Genomic DNA, 18173 nt, shown 5'->3' with positions numbered 1-18173 from the left:
GGCGGGTGCACATCGCAAAGCAACGTGTTCTCCGTGGCTCGGCAATTGCATGTCATCCACTGACAACGGCGGCGCGGCCACTCTGGTCTTCCGCACTCTGCAGGGAGCTGCCACCAAGGAAGGCATCTCTCCTCCTGCTGCTCGGCCACGGAGCGCCTGCACAGCTTAGAGCTTGCCACACATCTGCCGTCGCTGTTGGACAGGTAGCGGAATGCAAGGCGCCCGTTTTTTTGCATTTTTTCGCTGATGACAAGCGGTTGACATGCTTGTAAGTGTAGCATATAAAACAAGAATCGTATGAAGCATTCGTAGACAGGTGCTAAAGTCGTAGTATGGCCGCAGGTGACGGTCGTATGACGGGTCTGTAGCCACAACAGGTTGGCATCAAAGTGAATACCGCTAACTGTAAGCACTCTGCTGTAGCCCCAGTGGCGCAATTGGTTAGCGCACGGTACTTATAAGGCAGTAGCCGTGAGCAATGCCGGGGTTGTGAGTTCGAGCCTCACCTGGGGCATACTTTTATTTCGTAGCAGCTGACTATGGAAGCATCGGGACGCTAGATTTGAGATGCATCACGTACCTGAGAGACCATAAATGTGCGTGCACTGTAGTCAACGACTGCGTGTTCCTCGGTAGTATAGTGGTTAGTATCCCCGCCTGTCACGCGGGAGACCGGGGTTCGATTCCCCGCCGGGGAGGTGCGATTTTTATATCGCGAAGGTTGCACGTGTGGCCCGAAAAAGCATTACCGTTGTGATCAAGGAATGTAATTGCTAAAAAATCGTAAGAAAGTCTGCGTCTTAGGAAGTGTTTCTCGTATTCTGCACACGACGTCGTCGTTTCACAACTCACAGGGTTTGCTGTCGACGCTGAATCAGCGCACCCCAAGATTAATGATCGAGCTCGAAGCACCCAAGAAAAAGAATAATTTTAGCAGAGCGTGGTTTCGATCCACGGACCTCTGGGTTATGGGCCCAGCACGCTTCCACTGCGCCACTCTGCTGTGCCGAGAGAAGCGCGCTCTTCGGTGCGTGACATGGGACACTTGGAAAAGCGTTGTCTGCGTCGCCTACCGTTTAATTAACTGTGTAGCATCTCCCAGCTTGACTTGTCTCGACTTTGCTCGACTGACGCTACGCTGACGCTTGCACGAAGCGATATTTACCGCGATCGTCTCGAGATGCAGCTGCGAGATGCTCAGGATTAACATTGCACTCCACGAAGGTGGAGACATTCGAATGCACTGCCTAGCTACGCGCCCGCAACTAACAAAATGCCGACCCTGCCAGGATTCGAACCTGGAATCTTCTGATGCGTAGTCAGACGCGTTATCCGTTGCGCCACAGGGCCACTGTTCGCGTTTTCTGCTACGAGGCGGGTGCACATCGCAAAGCAACGTGTTCTCCGTGGCTCGGCAATTGCATGTCATCCACTGACAACGGCGGCGCGGCCACTCTGGTCTTCCGCACTCTGCAGGGAGCTGCCACCAAGGAAGGCATCTCTCCTCCTGCTGCTCGGCCACGGAGCGCCTGCACAGCTTAGAGCTTGCCACACATCTGCCGTCGCTGTTGGACAGGTAGCGGAATGCAAGGCGCCCGTTTTTTTGCATTTTTTCGCTGATGACAAGCGGTTGACATGCTTGTAAGTGTAGCATATAAAACAAGAATCGTATGAAGCATTCGTAGACAGGTGCTAAAGTCGTAGTATGGCCGCAGGTGACGGTCGTATGACGGGTCTGTAGCCACAACAGGTTGGCATCAAAGTGAATACCGCTAACTGTAAGCACTCTGCTGTAGCCCCAGTGGCGCAATTGGTTAGCGCACGGTACTTATAAGGCAGTAGCCGTGAGCAATGCCGGGGTTGTGAGTTCGAGCCTCACCTGGGGCATACTTTTATTTCGTAGCAGCTGACTATGGAAGCATCGGGACGCTAGATTTGAGATGCATCACGTACCTGAGAGACCATAAATGTGCGTGCACTGTAGTCAACGACTGCGTGTTCCTCGGTAGTATAGTGGTTAGTATCCCCGCCTGTCACGCGGGAGACCGGGGTTCGATTCCCCGCCGGGGAGGTGCGATTTTTATATCGCGAAGGTTGCACGTGTGGCCCGAAAAAGCATTACCGTTGTGATCAAGGAATGTAATTGCTAAAAAATCGTAAGAAAGTCTGCGTCTTAGGAAGTGTTTCTCGTATTCTGCACACGACGTCGTCGTTTCACAACTCACAGGGTTTGCTGTCGACGCTGAATCAGCGCACCCCAAGATTAATGATCGAGCTCGAAGCACCCAAGAAAAAGAATAATTTTAGCAGAGCGTGGTTTCGATCCACGGACCTCTGGGTTATGGGCCCAGCACGCTTCCACTGCGCCACTCTGCTGTGCCGAGAGAAGCGCGCTCTTCGGTGCGTGACATGGGACACTTGGAAAAGCGTTGTCTGCGTCGCCTACCGTTTAATTAACTGTGTAGCATCTCCCAGCTTGACTTGTCTCGACTTTGCTCGACTGACGCTACGCTGACGCTTGCACGAAGCGATATTTACCGCGATCGTCTCGAGATGCAGCTGCGAGATGCTCAGGATTAACATTGCACTCCACGAAGGTGGAGACATTCGAATGCACTGCCTAGCTACGCGCCCGCAACTAACAAAATGCCGACCCTGCCAGGATTCGAACCTGGAATCTTCTGATGCGTAGTCAGACGCGTTATCCGTTGCGCCACAGGGCCACTGTTCGCGTTTTCTGCTACGAGGCGGGTGCACATCGCAAAGCAACGTGTTCTCCGTGGCTCGGCAATTGCATGTCATCCACTGACAACGGCGGCGCGGCCACTCTGGTCTTCCGCACTCTGCAGGGAGCTGCCACCAAGGAAGGCATCTCTCCTCCTGCTGCTCGGCCACGGAGCGCCTGCACAGCTTAGAGCTTGCCACACATCTGCCGTCGCTGTTGGACAGGTAGCGGAATGCAAGGCGCCCGTTTTTTTGCATTTTTTCGCTGATGACAAGCGGTTGACATGCTTGTAAGTGTAGCATATAAAACAAGAATCGTATGAAGCATTCGTAGACAGGTGCTAAAGTCGTAGTATGGCCGCAGGTGACGGTCGTATGACGGGTCTGTAGCCACAACAGGTTGGCATCAAAGTGAATACCGCTAACTGTAAGCACTCTGCTGTAGCCCCAGTGGCGCAATTGGTTAGCGCACGGTACTTATAAGGCAGTAGCCGTGAGCAATGCCGGGGTTGTGAGTTCGAGCCTCACCTGGGGCATACTTTTATTTCGTAGCAGCTGACTATGGAAGCATCGGGACGCTAGATTTGAGATGCATCACGTACCTGAGAGACCATAAATGTGCGTGCACTGTAGTCAACGACTGCGTGTTCCTCGGTAGTATAGTGGTTAGTATCCCCGCCTGTCACGCGGGAGACCGGGGTTCGATTCCCCGCCGGGGAGGTGCGATTTTTATATCGCGAAGGTTGCACGTGTGGCCCGAAAAAGCATTACCGTTGTGATCAAGGAATGTAATTGCTAAAAAATCGTAAGAAAGTCTGCGTCTTAGGAAGTGTTTCTCGTATTCTGCACACGACGTCGTCGTTTCACAACTCACAGGGTTTGCTGTCGACGCTGAATCAGCGCACCCCAAGATTAATGATCGAGCTCGAAGCACCCAAGAAAAAGAATAATTTTAGCAGAGCGTGGTTTCGATCCACGGACCTCTGGGTTATGGGCCCAGCACGCTTCCACTGCGCCACTCTGCTGTGCCGAGAGAAGCGCGCTCTTCGGTGCGTGACATGGGACACTTGGAAAAGCGTTGTCTGCGTCGCCTACCGTTTAATTAACTGTGTAGCATCTCCCAGCTTGACTTGTCTCGACTTTGCTCGACTGACGCTACGCTGACGCTTGCACGAAGCGATATTTACCGCGATCGTCTCGAGATGCAGCTGCGAGATGCTCAGGATTAACATTGCACTCCACGAAGGTGGAGACATTCGAATGCACTGCCTAGCTACGCGCCCGCAACTAACAAAATGCCGACCCTGCCAGGATTCGAACCTGGAATCTTCTGATGCGTAGTCAGACGCGTTATCCGTTGCGCCACAGGGCCACTGTTCGCGTTTTCTGCTACGAGGCGGGTGCACATCGCAAAGCAACGTGTTCTCCGTGGCTCGGCAATTGCATGTCATCCACTGACAACGGCGGCGCGGCCACTCTGGTCTTCCGCACTCTGCAGGGAGCTGCCACCAAGGAAGGCATCTCTCCTCCTGCTGCTCGGCCACGGAGCGCCTGCACAGCTTAGAGCTTGCCACACATCTGCCGTCGCTGTTGGACAGGTAGCGGAATGCAAGGCGCCCGTTTTTTTGCATTTTTTCGCTGATGACAAGCGGTTGACATGCTTGTAAGTGTAGCATATAAAACAAGAATCGTATGAAGCATTCGTAGACAGGTGCTAAAGTCGTAGTATGGCCGCAGGTGACGGTCGTATGACGGGTCTGTAGCCACAACAGGTTGGCATCAAAGTGAATACCGCTAACTGTAAGCACTCTGCTGTAGCCCCAGTGGCGCAATTGGTTAGCGCACGGTACTTATAAGGCAGTAGCCGTGAGCAATGCCGGGGTTGTGAGTTCGAGCCTCACCTGGGGCATACTTTTATTTCGTAGCAGCTGACTATGGAAGCATCGGGACGCTAGATTTGAGATGCATCACGTACCTGAGAGACCATAAATGTGCGTGCACTGTAGTCAACGACTGCGTGTTCCTCGGTAGTATAGTGGTTAGTATCCCCGCCTGTCACGCGGGAGACCGGGGTTCGATTCCCCGCCGGGGAGGTGCGATTTTTATATCGCGAAGGTTGCACGTGTGGCCCGAAAAAGCATTACCGTTGTGATCAAGGAATGTAATTGCTAAAAAATCGTAAGAAAGTCTGCGTCTTAGGAAGTGTTTCTCGTATTCTGCACACGACGTCGTCGTTTCACAACTCACAGGGTTTGCTGTCGACGCTGAATCAGCGCACCCCAAGATTAATGATCGAGCTCGAAGCACCCAAGAAAAAGAATAATTTTAGCAGAGCGTGGTTTCGATCCACGGACCTCTGGGTTATGGGCCCAGCACGCTTCCACTGCGCCACTCTGCTGTGCCGAGAGAAGCGCGCTCTTCGGTGCGTGACATGGGACACTTGGAAAAGCGTTGTCTGCGTCGCCTACCGTTTAATTAACTGTGTAGCATCTCCCAGCTTGACTTGTCTCGACTTTGCTCGACTGACGCTACGCTGACGCTTGCACGAAGCGATATTTACCGCGATCGTCTCGAGATGCAGCTGCGAGATGCTCAGGATTAACATTGCACTCCACGAAGGTGGAGACATTCGAATGCACTGCCTAGCTACGCGCCCGCAACTAACAAAATGCCGACCCTGCCAGGATTCGAACCTGGAATCTTCTGATGCGTAGTCAGACGCGTTATCCGTTGCGCCACAGGGCCACTGTTCGCGTTTTCTGCTACGAGGCGGGTGCACATCGCAAAGCAACGTGTTCTCCGTGGCTCGGCAATTGCATGTCATCCACTGACAACGGCGGCGCGGCCACTCTGGTCTTCCGCACTCTGCAGGGAGCTGCCACCAAGGAAGGCATCTCTCCTCCTGCTGCTCGGCCACGGAGCGCCTGCACAGCTTAGAGCTTGCCACACATCTGCCGTCGCTGTTGGACAGGTAGCGGAATGCAAGGCGCCCGTTTTTTTGCATTTTTTCGCTGATGACAAGCGGTTGACATGCTTGTAAGTGTAGCATATAAAACAAGAATCGTATGAAGCATTCGTAGACAGGTGCTAAAGTCGTAGTATGGCCGCAGGTGACGGTCGTATGACGGGTCTGTAGCCACAACAGGTTGGCATCAAAGTGAATACCGCTAACTGTAAGCACTCTGCTGTAGCCCCAGTGGCGCAATTGGTTAGCGCACGGTACTTATAAGGCAGTAGCCGTGAGCAATGCCGGGGTTGTGAGTTCGAGCCTCACCTGGGGCATACTTTTATTTCGTAGCAGCTGACTATGGAAGCATCGGGACGCTAGATTTGAGATGCATCACGTACCTGAGAGACCATAAATGTGCGTGCACTGTAGTCAACGACTGCGTGTTCCTCGGTAGTATAGTGGTTAGTATCCCCGCCTGTCACGCGGGAGACCGGGGTTCGATTCCCCGCCGGGGAGGTGCGATTTTTATATCGCGAAGGTTGCACGTGTGGCCCGAAAAAGCATTACCGTTGTGATCAAGGAATGTAATTGCTAAAAAATCGTAAGAAAGTCTGCGTCTTAGGAAGTGTTTCTCGTATTCTGCACACGACGTCGTCGTTTCACAACTCACAGGGTTTGCTGTCGACGCTGAATCAGCGCACCCCAAGATTAATGATCGAGCTCGAAGCACCCAAGAAAAAGAATAATTTTAGCAGAGCGTGGTTTCGATCCACGGACCTCTGGGTTATGGGCCCAGCACGCTTCCACTGCGCCACTCTGCTGTGCCGAGAGAAGCGCGCTCTTCGGTGCGTGACATGGGACACTTGGAAAAGCGTTGTCTGCGTCGCCTACCGTTTAATTAACTGTGTAGCATCTCCCAGCTTGACTTGTCTCGACTTTGCTCGACTGACGCTACGCTGACGCTTGCACGAAGCGATATTTACCGCGATCGTCTCGAGATGCAGCTGCGAGATGCTCAGGATTAACATTGCACTCCACGAAGGTGGAGACATTCGAATGCACTGCCTAGCTACGCGCCCGCAACTAACAAAATGCCGACCCTGCCAGGATTCGAACCTGGAATCTTCTGATGCGTAGTCAGACGCGTTATCCGTTGCGCCACAGGGCCACTGTTCGCGTTTTCTGCTACGAGGCGGGTGCACATCGCAAAGCAACGTGTTCTCCGTGGCTCGGCAATTGCATGTCATCCACTGACAACGGCGGCGCGGCCACTCTGGTCTTCCGCACTCTGCAGGGAGCTGCCACCAAGGAAGGCATCTCTCCTCCTGCTGCTCGGCCACGGAGCGCCTGCACAGCTTAGAGCTTGCCACACATCTGCCGTCGCTGTTGGACAGGTAGCGGAATGCAAGGCGCCCGTTTTTTTGCATTTTTTCGCTGATGACAAGCGGTTGACATGCTTGTAAGTGTAGCATATAAAACAAGAATCGTATGAAGCATTCGTAGACAGGTGCTAAAGTCGTAGTATGGCCGCAGGTGACGGTCGTATGACGGGTCTGTAGCCACAACAGGTTGGCATCAAAGTGAATACCGCTAACTGTAAGCACTCTGCTGTAGCCCCAGTGGCGCAATTGGTTAGCGCACGGTACTTATAAGGCAGTAGCCGTGAGCAATGCCGGGGTTGTGAGTTCGAGCCTCACCTGGGGCATACTTTTATTTCGTAGCAGCTGACTATGGAAGCATCGGGACGCTAGATTTGAGATGCATCACGTACCTGAGAGACCATAAATGTGCGTGCACTGTAGTCAACGACTGCGTGTTCCTCGGTAGTATAGTGGTTAGTATCCCCGCCTGTCACGCGGGAGACCGGGGTTCGATTCCCCGCCGGGGAGGTGCGATTTTTATATCGCGAAGGTTGCACGTGTGGCCCGAAAAAGCATTACCGTTGTGATCAAGGAATGTAATTGCTAAAAAATCGTAAGAAAGTCTGCGTCTTAGGAAGTGTTTCTCGTATTCTGCACACGACGTCGTCGTTTCACAACTCACAGGGTTTGCTGTCGACGCTGAATCAGCGCACCCCAAGATTAATGATCGAGCTCGAAGCACCCAAGAAAAAGAATAATTTTAGCAGAGCGTGGTTTCGATCCACGGACCTCTGGGTTATGGGCCCAGCACGCTTCCACTGCGCCACTCTGCTGTGCCGAGAGAAGCGCGCTCTTCGGTGCGTGACATGGGACACTTGGAAAAGCGTTGTCTGCGTCGCCTACCGTTTAATTAACTGTGTAGCATCTCCCAGCTTGACTTGTCTCGACTTTGCTCGACTGACGCTACGCTGACGCTTGCACGAAGCGATATTTACCGCGATCGTCTCGAGATGCAGCTGCGAGATGCTCAGGATTAACATTGCACTCCACGAAGGTGGAGACATTCGAATGCACTGCCTAGCTACGCGCCCGCAACTAACAAAATGCCGACCCTGCCAGGATTCGAACCTGGAATCTTCTGATGCGTAGTCAGACGCGTTATCCGTTGCGCCACAGGGCCACTGTTCGCGTTTTCTGCTACGAGGCGGGTGCACATCGCAAAGCAACGTGTTCTCCGTGGCTCGGCAATTGCATGTCATCCACTGACAACGGCGGCGCGGCCACTCTGGTCTTCCGCACTCTGCAGGGAGCTGCCACCAAGGAAGGCATCTCTCCTCCTGCTGCTCGGCCACGGAGCGCCTGCACAGCTTAGAGCTTGCCACACATCTGCCGTCGCTGTTGGACAGGTAGCGGAATGCAAGGCGCCCGTTTTTTTGCATTTTTTCGCTGATGACAAGCGGTTGACATGCTTGTAAGTGTAGCATATAAAACAAGAATCGTATGAAGCATTCGTAGACAGGTGCTAAAGTCGTAGTATGGCCGCAGGTGACGGTCGTATGACGGGTCTGTAGCCACAACAGGTTGGCATCAAAGTGAATACCGCTAACTGTAAGCACTCTGCTGTAGCCCCAGTGGCGCAATTGGTTAGCGCACGGTACTTATAAGGCAGTAGCCGTGAGCAATGCCGGGGTTGTGAGTTCGAGCCTCACCTGGGGCATACTTTTATTTCGTAGCAGCTGACTATGGAAGCATCGGGACGCTAGATTTGAGATGCATCACGTACCTGAGAGACCATAAATGTGCGTGCACTGTAGTCAACGACTGCGTGTTCCTCGGTAGTATAGTGGTTAGTATCCCCGCCTGTCACGCGGGAGACCGGGGTTCGATTCCCCGCCGGGGAGGTGCGATTTTTATATCGCGAAGGTTGCACGTGTGGCCCGAAAAAGCATTACCGTTGTGATCAAGGAATGTAATTGCTAAAAAATCGTAAGAAAGTCTGCGTCTTAGGAAGTGTTTCTCGTATTCTGCACACGACGTCGTCGTTTCACAACTCACAGGGTTTGCTGTCGACGCTGAATCAGCGCACCCCAAGATTAATGATCGAGCTCGAAGCACCCAAGAAAAAGAATAATTTTAGCAGAGCGTGGTTTCGATCCACGGACCTCTGGGTTATGGGCCCAGCACGCTTCCACTGCGCCACTCTGCTGTGCCGAGAGAAGCGCGCTCTTCGGTGCGTGACATGGGACACTTGGAAAAGCGTTGTCTGCGTCGCCTACCGTTTAATTAACTGTGTAGCATCTCCCAGCTTGACTTGTCTCGACTTTGCTCGACTGACGCTACGCTGACGCTTGCACGAAGCGATATTTACCGCGATCGTCTCGAGATGCAGCTGCGAGATGCTCAGGATTAACATTGCACTCCACGAAGGTGGAGACATTCGAATGCACTGCCTAGCTACGCGCCCGCAACTAACAAAATGCCGACCCTGCCAGGATTCGAACCTGGAATCTTCTGATGCGTAGTCAGACGCGTTATCCGTTGCGCCACAGGGCCACTGTTCGCGTTTTCTGCTACGAGGCGGGTGCACATCGCAAAGCAACGTGTTCTCCGTGGCTCGGCAATTGCATGTCATCCACTGACAACGGCGGCGCGGCCACTCTGGTCTTCCGCACTCTGCAGGGAGCTGCCACCAAGGAAGGCATCTCTCCTCCTGCTGCTCGGCCACGGAGCGCCTGCACAGCTTAGAGCTTGCCACACATCTGCCGTCGCTGTTGGACAGGTAGCGGAATGCAAGGCGCCCGTTTTTTTGCATTTTTTCGCTGATGACAAGCGGTTGACATGCTTGTAAGTGTAGCATATAAAACAAGAATCGTATGAAGCATTCGTAGACAGGTGCTAAAGTCGTAGTATGGCCGCAGGTGACGGTCGTATGACGGGTCTGTAGCCACAACAGGTTGGCATCAAAGTGAATACCGCTAACTGTAAGCACTCTGCTGTAGCCCCAGTGGCGCAATTGGTTAGCGCACGGTACTTATAAGGCAGTAGCCGTGAGCAATGCCGGGGTTGTGAGTTCGAGCCTCACCTGGGGCATACTTTTATTTCGTAGCAGCTGACTATGGAAGCATCGGGACGCTAGATTTGAGATGCATCACGTACCTGAGAGACCATAAATGTGCGTGCACTGTAGTCAACGACTGCGTGTTCCTCGGTAGTATAGTGGTTAGTATCCCCGCCTGTCACGCGGGAGACCGGGGTTCGATTCCCCGCCGGGGAGGTGCGATTTTTATATCGCGAAGGTTGCACGTGTGGCCCGAAAAAGCATTACCGTTGTGATCAAGGAATGTAATTGCTAAAAAATCGTAAGAAAGTCTGCGTCTTAGGAAGTGTTTCTCGTATTCTGCACACGACGTCGTCGTTTCACAACTCACAGGGTTTGCTGTCGACGCTGAATCAGCGCACCCCAAGATTAATGATCGAGCTCGAAGCACCCAAGAAAAAGAATAATTTTAGCAGAGCGTGGTTTCGATCCACGGACCTCTGGGTTATGGGCCCAGCACGCTTCCACTGCGCCACTCTGCTGTGCCGAGAGAAGCGCGCTCTTCGGTGCGTGACATGGGACACTTGGAAAAGCGTTGTCTGCGTCGCCTACCGTTTAATTAACTGTGTAGCATCTCCCAGCTTGACTTGTCTCGACTTTGCTCGACTGACGCTACGCTGACGCTTGCACGAAGCGATATTTACCGCGATCGTCTCGAGATGCAGCTGCGAGATGCTCAGGATTAACATTGCACTCCACGAAGGTGGAGACATTCGAATGCACTGCCTAGCTACGCGCCCGCAACTAACAAAATGCCGACCCTGCCAGGATTCGAACCTGGAATCTTCTGATGCGTAGTCAGACGCGTTATCCGTTGCGCCACAGGGCCACTGTTCGCGTTTTCTGCTACGAGGCGGGTGCACATCGCAAAGCAACGTGTTCTCCGTGGCTCGGCAATTGCATGTCATCCACTGACAACGGCGGCGCGGCCACTCTGGTCTTCCGCACTCTGCAGGGAGCTGCCACCAAGGAAGGCATCTCTCCTCCTGCTGCTCGGCCACGGAGCGCCTGCACAGCTTAGAGCTTGCCACACATCTGCCGTCGCTGTTGGACAGGTAGCGGAATGCAAGGCGCCCGTTTTTTTTGCATTTTTTCGCTGATGACAAGCGGTTGACATGCTTGTAAGTGTAGCATATAAAACAAGAATCGTATGAAGCATTCGTAGACAGGTGCTAAAGTCGTAGTATGGCCGCAGGTGACGGTCGTATGACGGGTCTGTAGCCACAACAGGTTGGCATCAAAGTGAATACCGCTAACTGTAAGCACTCTGCTGTAGCCCCAGTGGCGCAATTGGTTAGCGCACGGTACTTATAAGGCAGTAGCCGTGAGCAATGCCGGGGTTGTGAGTTCGAGCCTCACCTGGGGCATACTTTTATTTCGTAGCAGCTGACTATGGAAGCATCGGGACGCTAGATTTGAGATGCATCACGTACCTGAGAGACCATAAATGTGCGTGCACTGTAGTCAACGACTGCGTGTTCCTCGGTAGTATAGTGGTTAGTATCCCCGCCTGTCACGCGGGAGACCGGGGTTCGATTCCCCGCCGGGGAGGTGCGATTTTTATATCGCGAAGGTTGCACGTGTGGCCCGAAAAAGCATTACCGTTGTGATCAAGGAATGTAATTGCTAAAAAATCGTAAGAAAGTCTGCGTCTTAGGAAGTGTTTCTCGTATTCTGCACACGACGTCGTCGTTTCACAACTCACAGGGTTTGCTGTCGACGCTGAATCAGCGCACCCCAAGATTAATGATCGAGCTCGAAGCACCCAAGAAAAAGAATAATTTTAGCAGAGCGTGGTTTCGATCCACGGACCTCTGGGTTATGGGCCCAGCACGCTTCCACTGCGCCACTCTGCTGTGCCGAGAGAAGCGCGCTCTTCGGTGCGTGACATGGGACACTTGGAAAAGCGTTGTCTGCGTCGCCTACCGTTTAATTAACTGTGTAGCATCTCCCAGCTTGACTTGTCTCGACTTTGCTCGACTGACGCTACGCTGACGCTTGCACGAAGCGATATTTACCGCGATCGTCTCGAGATGCAGCTGCGAGATGCTCAGGATTAACATTGCACTCCACGAAGGTGGAGACATTCGAATGCACTGCCTAGCTACGCGCCCGCAACTAACAAAATGCCGACCCTGCCAGGATTCGAACCTGGAATCTTCTGATGCGTAGTCAGACGCGTTATCCGTTGCGCCACAGGGCCACTGTTCGCGTTTTCTGCTACGAGGCGGGTGCACATCGCAAAGCAACGTGTTCTCCGTGGCTCGGCAATTGCATGTCATCCACTGACAACGGCGGCGCGGCCACTCTGGTCTTCCGCACTCTGCAGGGAGCTGCCACCAAGGAAGGCATCTCTCCTCCTGCTGCTCGGCCACGGAGCGCCTGCACAGCTTAGAGCTTGCCACACATCTGCCGTCGCTGTTGGACAGGTAGCGGAATGCAAGGCGCCCGTTTTTTTGCATTTTTTCGCTGATGACAAGCGGTTGACATGCTTGTAAGTGTAGCATATAAAACAAGAATCGTATGAAGCATTCGTAGACAGGTGCTAAAGTCGTAGTATGGCCGCAGGTGACGGTCGTATGACGGGTCTGTAGCCACAACAGGTTGGCATCAAAGTGAATACCGCTAACTGTAAGCACTCTGCTGTAGCCCCAGTGGCGCAATTGGTTAGCGCACGGTACTTATAAGGCAGTAGCCGTGAGCAATGCCGGGGTTGTGAGTTCGAGCCTCACCTGGGGCATACTTTTATTTCGTAGCAGCTGACTATGGAAGCATCGGGACGCTAGATTTGAGATGCATCACGTACCTGAGAGACCATAAATGTGCGTGCACTGTAGTCAACGACTGCGTGTTCCTCGGTAGTATAGTGGTTAGTATCCCCGCCTGTCACGCGGGAGACCGGGGTTCGATTCCCCGCCGGGGAGGTGCGATTTTTATATCGCGAAGGTTGCACGTGTGGCCCGAAAAAGCATTACCGTTGTGATCAAGGAATGTAATTGCTAAAAAATCGTAAGAAAGTCTGCGTCTTAGGAAGTGTTTCTCGTATTCTGCACACGACGTCGTCGTTTCACAACTCACAGGGTTTGCTGTCGACGCTGAATCAGCGCACCCCAAGATTAATGATCGAGCTCGAAGCACCCAAGAAAAAGAATAATTTTAGCAGAGCGTGGTTTCGATCCACGGACCTCTGGGTTATGGGCCCAGCACGCTTCCACTGCGCCACTCTGCTGTGCCGAGAGAAGCGCGCTCTTCGGTGCGTGACATGGGACACTTGGAAAAGCGTTGTCTGCGTCGCCTACCGTTTAATTAACTGTGTAGCATCTCCCAGCTTGACTTGTCTCGACTTTGCTCGACTGACGCTACGCTGACGCTTGCACGAAGCGATATTTACCGCGATCGTCTCGAGATGCAGCTGCGAGATGCTCAGGATTAACATTGCACTCCACGAAGGTGGAGACATTCGAATGCACTGCCTAGCTACGCGCCCGCAACTAACAAAATGCCGACCCTGCCAGGATTCGAACCTGGAATCTTCTGATGCGTAGTCAGACGCGTTATCCGTTGCGCCACAGGGCCACTGTTCGCGTTTTCTGCTACGAGGCGGGTGCACATCGCAAAGCAACGTGTTCTCCGTGGCTCGGCAATTGCATGTCATCCACTGACAACGGCGGCGCGGCCACTCTGGTCTTCCGCACTCTGCAGGGAGCTGCCACCAAGGAAGGCATCTCTCCTCCTGCTGCTCGGCCACGGAGCGCCTGCACAGCTTAGAGCTTGCCACACATCTGCCGTCGCTGTTGGACAGGTAGCGGAATGCAAGGCGCCCGTTTTTTTGCATTTTTTCGCTGATGACAAGCGGTTGACATGCTTGTAAGTGTAGCATATAAAACAAGAATCGTATGAAGCATTCGTAGACAGGTGCTAAAGTCGTAGTATGGCCGCAGGTGACGGTCGTATGACGGGTCTGTAGCCACAACAGGTTGGCATCAAAGTGAATACCGCTAACTGTAAGCACTCTGCTGTAGCCCCAGTGGCGCAATTGGTTAGCGCACGGTACTTATAAGGCAGTAGCCGTGAGCAATGCCGGGGTTGTGAGTTCGAGCCTCACCTGGGGCATACTTTTATTTCGTAGCAGCTGACTATGGAAGCATCGGGACGCTAGATTTGAGATGCATCACGTACCTGAGAGACCATAAATGTGCGTGCACTGTAGTCAACGACTGCGTGTTCCTCGGTAGTATAGTGGTTAGTATCCCCGCCTGTCACGCGGGAGACCGGGGTTCGATTCCCCGCCGGGGAGGTGCGATTTTTATATCGCGAAGGTTGCACGTGTGGCCCGAAAAAGCATTACCGTTGTGATCAAGGAATGTAATTGCTAAAAAATCGTAAGAAAGTCTGCGTCTTAGGAAGTGTTTCTCGTATTCTGCACACGACGTCGTCGTTTCACAACTCACAGGGTTTGCTGTCGACGCTGAATCAGCGCACCCCAAGATTAATGATCGAGCTCGAAGCACCCAAGAAAAAGAATAATTTTAGCAGAGCGTGGTTTCGATCCACGGACCTCTGGGTTATGGGCCCAGCACGCTTCCACTGCGCCACTCTGCTGTGCCGAGAGAAGCGCGCTCTTCGGTGCGTGACATGGGACACTTGGAAAAGCGTTGTCTGCGTCGCCTACCGTTTAATTAACTGTGTAGCATCTCCCAGCTTGACTTGTCTCGACTTTGCTCGACTGACGCTACGCTGACGCTTGCACGAAGCGATATTTACCGCGATCGTCTCGAGATGCAGCTGCGAGATGCTCAGGATTAACATTGCACTCCACGAAGGTGGAGACATTCGAATGCACTGCCTAGCTACGCGCCCGCAACTAACAAAATGCCGACCCTGCCAGGATTCGAACCTGGAATCTTCTGATGCGTAGTCAGACGCGTTATCCGTTGCGCCACAGGGCCACTGTTCGCGTTTTCTGCTACGAGGCGGGTGCACATCGCAAAGCAACGTGTTCTCCGTGGCTCGGCAATTGCATGTCATCCACTGACAACGGCGGCGCGGCCACTCTGGTCTTCCGCACTCTGCAGGGAGCTGCCACCAAGGAAGGCATCTCTCCTCCTGCTGCTCGGCCACGGAGCGCCTGCACAGCTTAGAGCTTGCCACACATCTGCCGTCGCTGTTGGACAGGTAGCGGAATGCAAGGCGCCCGTTTTTTTGCATTTTTTCGCTGATGACAAGCGGTTGACATGCTTGTAAGTGTAGCATATAAAACAAGAATCGTATGAAGCATTCGTAGACAGGTGCTAAGTCGTAGTATGGCCGCAGGTGACGGTCGTATGACGGGTCTGTAGCCACAACAGGTTGGCATCAAAGTGAATACCGCTAACTGTAAGCACTCTGCTGTAGCCCCAGTGGCGCAATTGGTTAGCGCACGGTACTTATAAGGCAGTAGCCGTGAGCAATGCCGGGGTTGTGAGTTCGAGCCTCACCTGGGGCATACTTTTATTTCGTAGCAGCTGACTATGGAAGCATCGGGACGCTAGATTTGAGATGCATCACGTACCTGAGAGACCATAAATGTGCGTGCACTGTAGTCAACGACTGCGTGTTCCTCGGTAGTATAGTGGTTAGTATCCCCGCCTGTCACGCGGGAGACCGGGGTTCGATTCCCCGCCGGGGAGGTGCGATTTTTATATCGCGAAGGTTGCACGTGTGGCCCGAAAAAGCATTACCGTTGTGATCAAGGAATGTAATTGCTAAAAAATCGTAAGAAAGTCTGCGTCTTAGGAAGTGTTTCTCGTATTCTGCACACGACGTCGTCGTTTCACAACTCACAGGGTTTGCTGTCGACGCTGAATCAGCGCACCCCAAGATTAATGATCGAGCTCGAAGCACCCAAGAAAAAGAATAATTTTAGCAGAGCGTGGTTTCGATCCACGGACCTCTGGGTTATGGGCCCAGCACGCTTCCACTGCGCCACTCTGCTGTGCCGAGAGAAGCGCGCTCTTCGGTGCGTGACATGGGACACTTGGAAAAGCGTTGTCTGCGTCGCCTACCGTTTAATTAACTGTGTAGCATCTCCCAGCTTGACTTGTCTCGACTTTGCTCGACTGACGCTACGCTGACGCTTGCACGAAGCGATATTTACCGCGATCGTCTCGAGATGCAGCTGCGAGATGCTCAGGATTAACATTGCACTCCACGAAGGTGGAGACATTCGAATGCACTGCCTAGCTACGCGCCCGCAACTAACAAAATGCCGACCCTGCCAGGATTCGAACCTGGAATCTTCTGATGCGTAGTCAGACGCGTTATCCGTTGCGCCACAGGGCCACTGTTCGCGTTTTCTGCTACGAGGCGGGTGCACATCGCAAAGCAACGTGTTCTCCGTGGCTCGGCAATTGCATGTCATCCACTGACAACGGCGGCGCGGCCACTCTGGTCTTCCGCACTCTGCAGGGGGGGAGCTGCCACCAAGGAAGGCATCTCTCCTCCTGCTGCTCGGCCACGGAGCGCCTGCACAGCTTAGAGCTTGCCACACATCTGCCGTCGCTGTTGGACAGGTAGCGGAATGCAAGGCGCCCGTTTTTTTGCATTTTTTCGCTGATGACAAGCGGTTGACATGCTTGTAAGTGTAGCATATAAAACAAGAATCGTATGAAGCATTCGTAGACAGGTGCTAAAGTCGTAGTATGGCCGCAGGTGACGGTCGTATGACGGGTCTGTAGCCACAACAGGTTGGCATCAAAGTGAATACCGCTAACTGTAAGCACTCTGCTGTAGCCCCAGTGGCGCAATTGGTTAGCGCACGGTACTTATAAGGCAGTAGCCGTGAGCAATGCCGGGGTTGTGAGTTCGAGCCTCACCTGGGGCATACTTTTATTTCGTAGCAGCTGACTATGGAAGCATCGGGACGCTAGATTTGAGATGCATCACGTACCTGAGAGACCATAAATGTGCGTGCACTGTAGTCAACGACTGCGTGTTCCTCGGTAGTATAGTGGTTAGTATCCCCGCCTGTCACGCGGGAGACCGGGGTTCGATTCCCGCCGGGGAGGTGCGATTTTTATATCGCGAAGGTTGCACGTGTGGCCCGAAAAAGCATTACCGTTGTGATCAAGGAATGTAATTGCTAAAAAATCGTAAGAAAGTCTGCGTCTTAGGAAGTGTTTCTCGTATTCTGCACACGACGTCGTCGTTTCACAACTCACAGGGTTTGCTGTCGACGCTGAATCAGCGCACCCCAAGATTAATGATCGAGCTCGAAGCACCCAAGAAAAAGAATAATTTTAGCAGAGCGTGGTTTCGATCCACGGACCTCTGGGTTATGGGCCCAGCACGCTTCCACTGCGCCACTCTGCTGTGCCGAGAGAAGCGCGCTCTTCGGTGCGTGACATGGGACACTTGGAAAAGCGTTGTCTGCGTCGCCTACCGTTTAATTAACTGTGTAGCATCTCCCAGCTTGACTTGTCTCGACTTTGCTCGACTGACGCTACGCTGACGCTTGCACGAAGCGATATTTACCGCGATCGTCTCGAGATGCAGCTGCGAGATGCTCAGGATTAACATTGCACTCCACGAAGGTGGAGACATTCGAATGCACTGCCTAGCTACGCGCCCGCAACTAACAAAATGCCGACCCTGCCAGGATTCGAACCTGGAATCTTCTGATGCGTAGTCAGACGCGTTATCCGTTGCGCCACAGGGCCACTGTTCGCGTTTTCTGCTACGAGGCGGGTGCACATCGCAAAGCAACGTGTTCTCCGTGGCTCGGCAATTGCATGTCATCCACTGACAACGGCGGCGCGGCCACTCTGGTCTTCCGCACTCTGCAGGGAGCTGCCACCAAGGAAGGCATCTCTCCTCCTGCTGCTCGGCCACGGAGCGCCTGCACAGCTTAGAGCTTGCCACACATCTGCCGTCGCTGTTGGACAGGTAGCGGAATGCAAGGCGCCCGTTTTTTTTGCATTTTTTCGCTGATGACAAGCGGTTGACATGCTTGTAAGTGTAGCATATAAAACAAGAATCGTATGAAGCATTCGTAGACAGGTGC

General features: G+C 53.1%; 38 non-coding genes across 38 annotated transcripts; 25 read left to right on the top strand and 13 right to left on the bottom strand.

Moving 5' to 3' along the window:
* The first annotated feature begins 422 nt into the window (after window positions 1–422).
* On the top strand, window positions 423–514 carry Trnai-uau. Its single transcript is given in 2 exon segments — window positions 423–460; window positions 479–514. It is a non-coding gene; the product is annotated as a tRNA-Ile (tRNA).
* A 112-nt stretch (window positions 515–626) lies between these two features.
* On the top strand, window positions 627–698 carry Trnad-guc. Its single transcript has one exon. It is a non-coding gene; the product is annotated as a tRNA-Asp (tRNA).
* Window positions 699–1277: 579 nt separating this feature from the next.
* Window positions 1278–1350, bottom strand: Trnar-acg. The gene has a single exon. It is a non-coding gene; the product is annotated as a tRNA-Arg (tRNA).
* Window positions 1351–1795: 445 nt separating this feature from the next.
* Window positions 1796–1887, top strand: Trnai-uau. Its single transcript is given in 2 exon segments — window positions 1796–1833; window positions 1852–1887. It is a non-coding gene; the product is annotated as a tRNA-Ile (tRNA).
* A 112-nt stretch (window positions 1888–1999) lies between these two features.
* Window positions 2000–2071, top strand: Trnad-guc. The gene has a single exon. It is a non-coding gene; the product is annotated as a tRNA-Asp (tRNA).
* A 579-nt stretch (window positions 2072–2650) lies between these two features.
* On the bottom strand, window positions 2651–2723 carry Trnar-acg. Its single transcript has one exon. It is a non-coding gene; the product is annotated as a tRNA-Arg (tRNA).
* Window positions 2724–3168: 445 nt separating this feature from the next.
* On the top strand, window positions 3169–3260 carry Trnai-uau. The gene is given in 2 exon segments: window positions 3169–3206; window positions 3225–3260. It is a non-coding gene; the product is annotated as a tRNA-Ile (tRNA).
* A 112-nt stretch (window positions 3261–3372) lies between these two features.
* On the top strand, window positions 3373–3444 carry Trnad-guc. The gene has a single exon. It is a non-coding gene; the product is annotated as a tRNA-Asp (tRNA).
* A 579-nt stretch (window positions 3445–4023) lies between these two features.
* Window positions 4024–4096, bottom strand: Trnar-acg. The gene has a single exon. It is a non-coding gene; the product is annotated as a tRNA-Arg (tRNA).
* A 445-nt stretch (window positions 4097–4541) lies between these two features.
* Trnai-uau lies at window positions 4542–4633 on the top strand. Its single transcript is given in 2 exon segments — window positions 4542–4579; window positions 4598–4633. It is a non-coding gene; the product is annotated as a tRNA-Ile (tRNA).
* Window positions 4634–4745: 112 nt separating this feature from the next.
* Window positions 4746–4817, top strand: Trnad-guc. Its single transcript has one exon. It is a non-coding gene; the product is annotated as a tRNA-Asp (tRNA).
* A 579-nt stretch (window positions 4818–5396) lies between these two features.
* On the bottom strand, window positions 5397–5469 carry Trnar-acg. Its single transcript has one exon. It is a non-coding gene; the product is annotated as a tRNA-Arg (tRNA).
* Window positions 5470–5914: 445 nt separating this feature from the next.
* On the top strand, window positions 5915–6006 carry Trnai-uau. The gene is given in 2 exon segments: window positions 5915–5952; window positions 5971–6006. It is a non-coding gene; the product is annotated as a tRNA-Ile (tRNA).
* Window positions 6007–6118: 112 nt separating this feature from the next.
* Trnad-guc lies at window positions 6119–6190 on the top strand. Its single transcript has one exon. It is a non-coding gene; the product is annotated as a tRNA-Asp (tRNA).
* A 579-nt stretch (window positions 6191–6769) lies between these two features.
* On the bottom strand, window positions 6770–6842 carry Trnar-acg. The gene has a single exon. It is a non-coding gene; the product is annotated as a tRNA-Arg (tRNA).
* A 445-nt stretch (window positions 6843–7287) lies between these two features.
* On the top strand, window positions 7288–7379 carry Trnai-uau. Its single transcript is given in 2 exon segments — window positions 7288–7325; window positions 7344–7379. It is a non-coding gene; the product is annotated as a tRNA-Ile (tRNA).
* Window positions 7380–7491: 112 nt separating this feature from the next.
* Window positions 7492–7563, top strand: Trnad-guc. The gene has a single exon. It is a non-coding gene; the product is annotated as a tRNA-Asp (tRNA).
* Window positions 7564–8142: 579 nt separating this feature from the next.
* Trnar-acg lies at window positions 8143–8215 on the bottom strand. The gene has a single exon. It is a non-coding gene; the product is annotated as a tRNA-Arg (tRNA).
* Window positions 8216–8660: 445 nt separating this feature from the next.
* Trnai-uau lies at window positions 8661–8752 on the top strand. The gene is given in 2 exon segments: window positions 8661–8698; window positions 8717–8752. It is a non-coding gene; the product is annotated as a tRNA-Ile (tRNA).
* A 112-nt stretch (window positions 8753–8864) lies between these two features.
* On the top strand, window positions 8865–8936 carry Trnad-guc. The gene has a single exon. It is a non-coding gene; the product is annotated as a tRNA-Asp (tRNA).
* Window positions 8937–9515: 579 nt separating this feature from the next.
* Trnar-acg lies at window positions 9516–9588 on the bottom strand. Its single transcript has one exon. It is a non-coding gene; the product is annotated as a tRNA-Arg (tRNA).
* A 445-nt stretch (window positions 9589–10033) lies between these two features.
* Trnai-uau lies at window positions 10034–10125 on the top strand. Its single transcript is given in 2 exon segments — window positions 10034–10071; window positions 10090–10125. It is a non-coding gene; the product is annotated as a tRNA-Ile (tRNA).
* A 112-nt stretch (window positions 10126–10237) lies between these two features.
* On the top strand, window positions 10238–10309 carry Trnad-guc. Its single transcript has one exon. It is a non-coding gene; the product is annotated as a tRNA-Asp (tRNA).
* A 579-nt stretch (window positions 10310–10888) lies between these two features.
* On the bottom strand, window positions 10889–10961 carry Trnar-acg. Its single transcript has one exon. It is a non-coding gene; the product is annotated as a tRNA-Arg (tRNA).
* Window positions 10962–11407: 446 nt separating this feature from the next.
* Trnai-uau lies at window positions 11408–11499 on the top strand. The gene is given in 2 exon segments: window positions 11408–11445; window positions 11464–11499. It is a non-coding gene; the product is annotated as a tRNA-Ile (tRNA).
* Window positions 11500–11611: 112 nt separating this feature from the next.
* Trnad-guc lies at window positions 11612–11683 on the top strand. The gene has a single exon. It is a non-coding gene; the product is annotated as a tRNA-Asp (tRNA).
* A 579-nt stretch (window positions 11684–12262) lies between these two features.
* On the bottom strand, window positions 12263–12335 carry Trnar-acg. Its single transcript has one exon. It is a non-coding gene; the product is annotated as a tRNA-Arg (tRNA).
* Window positions 12336–12780: 445 nt separating this feature from the next.
* Trnai-uau lies at window positions 12781–12872 on the top strand. The gene is given in 2 exon segments: window positions 12781–12818; window positions 12837–12872. It is a non-coding gene; the product is annotated as a tRNA-Ile (tRNA).
* Window positions 12873–12984: 112 nt separating this feature from the next.
* Trnad-guc lies at window positions 12985–13056 on the top strand. Its single transcript has one exon. It is a non-coding gene; the product is annotated as a tRNA-Asp (tRNA).
* A 579-nt stretch (window positions 13057–13635) lies between these two features.
* Trnar-acg lies at window positions 13636–13708 on the bottom strand. Its single transcript has one exon. It is a non-coding gene; the product is annotated as a tRNA-Arg (tRNA).
* A 445-nt stretch (window positions 13709–14153) lies between these two features.
* On the top strand, window positions 14154–14245 carry Trnai-uau. Its single transcript is given in 2 exon segments — window positions 14154–14191; window positions 14210–14245. It is a non-coding gene; the product is annotated as a tRNA-Ile (tRNA).
* A 112-nt stretch (window positions 14246–14357) lies between these two features.
* On the top strand, window positions 14358–14429 carry Trnad-guc. The gene has a single exon. It is a non-coding gene; the product is annotated as a tRNA-Asp (tRNA).
* A 579-nt stretch (window positions 14430–15008) lies between these two features.
* On the bottom strand, window positions 15009–15081 carry Trnar-acg. Its single transcript has one exon. It is a non-coding gene; the product is annotated as a tRNA-Arg (tRNA).
* A 444-nt stretch (window positions 15082–15525) lies between these two features.
* Window positions 15526–15617, top strand: Trnai-uau. Its single transcript is given in 2 exon segments — window positions 15526–15563; window positions 15582–15617. It is a non-coding gene; the product is annotated as a tRNA-Ile (tRNA).
* Window positions 15618–15729: 112 nt separating this feature from the next.
* Trnad-guc lies at window positions 15730–15801 on the top strand. Its single transcript has one exon. It is a non-coding gene; the product is annotated as a tRNA-Asp (tRNA).
* A 579-nt stretch (window positions 15802–16380) lies between these two features.
* On the bottom strand, window positions 16381–16453 carry Trnar-acg. Its single transcript has one exon. It is a non-coding gene; the product is annotated as a tRNA-Arg (tRNA).
* Window positions 16454–16902: 449 nt separating this feature from the next.
* Window positions 16903–16994, top strand: Trnai-uau. Its single transcript is given in 2 exon segments — window positions 16903–16940; window positions 16959–16994. It is a non-coding gene; the product is annotated as a tRNA-Ile (tRNA).
* Window positions 16995–17756: 762 nt separating this feature from the next.
* Window positions 17757–17829, bottom strand: Trnar-acg. The gene has a single exon. It is a non-coding gene; the product is annotated as a tRNA-Arg (tRNA).
* Between the last annotated feature and the right edge of the window lie 344 nt (window positions 17830–18173).

The sequence above is a fragment of the Schistocerca piceifrons genome, unplaced genomic scaffold (genome assembly GCF_021461385.2).
Source record: "Schistocerca piceifrons isolate TAMUIC-IGC-003096 unplaced genomic scaffold, iqSchPice1.1 HiC_scaffold_442, whole genome shotgun sequence".
Lineage (NCBI taxonomy): Eukaryota > Metazoa > Arthropoda > Insecta > Orthoptera > Acrididae > Schistocerca > Schistocerca piceifrons.
The sequence above is the reverse complement of the archived record's forward strand: the minus strand, read 5'-3'. Positions and strand labels throughout refer to the sequence as shown.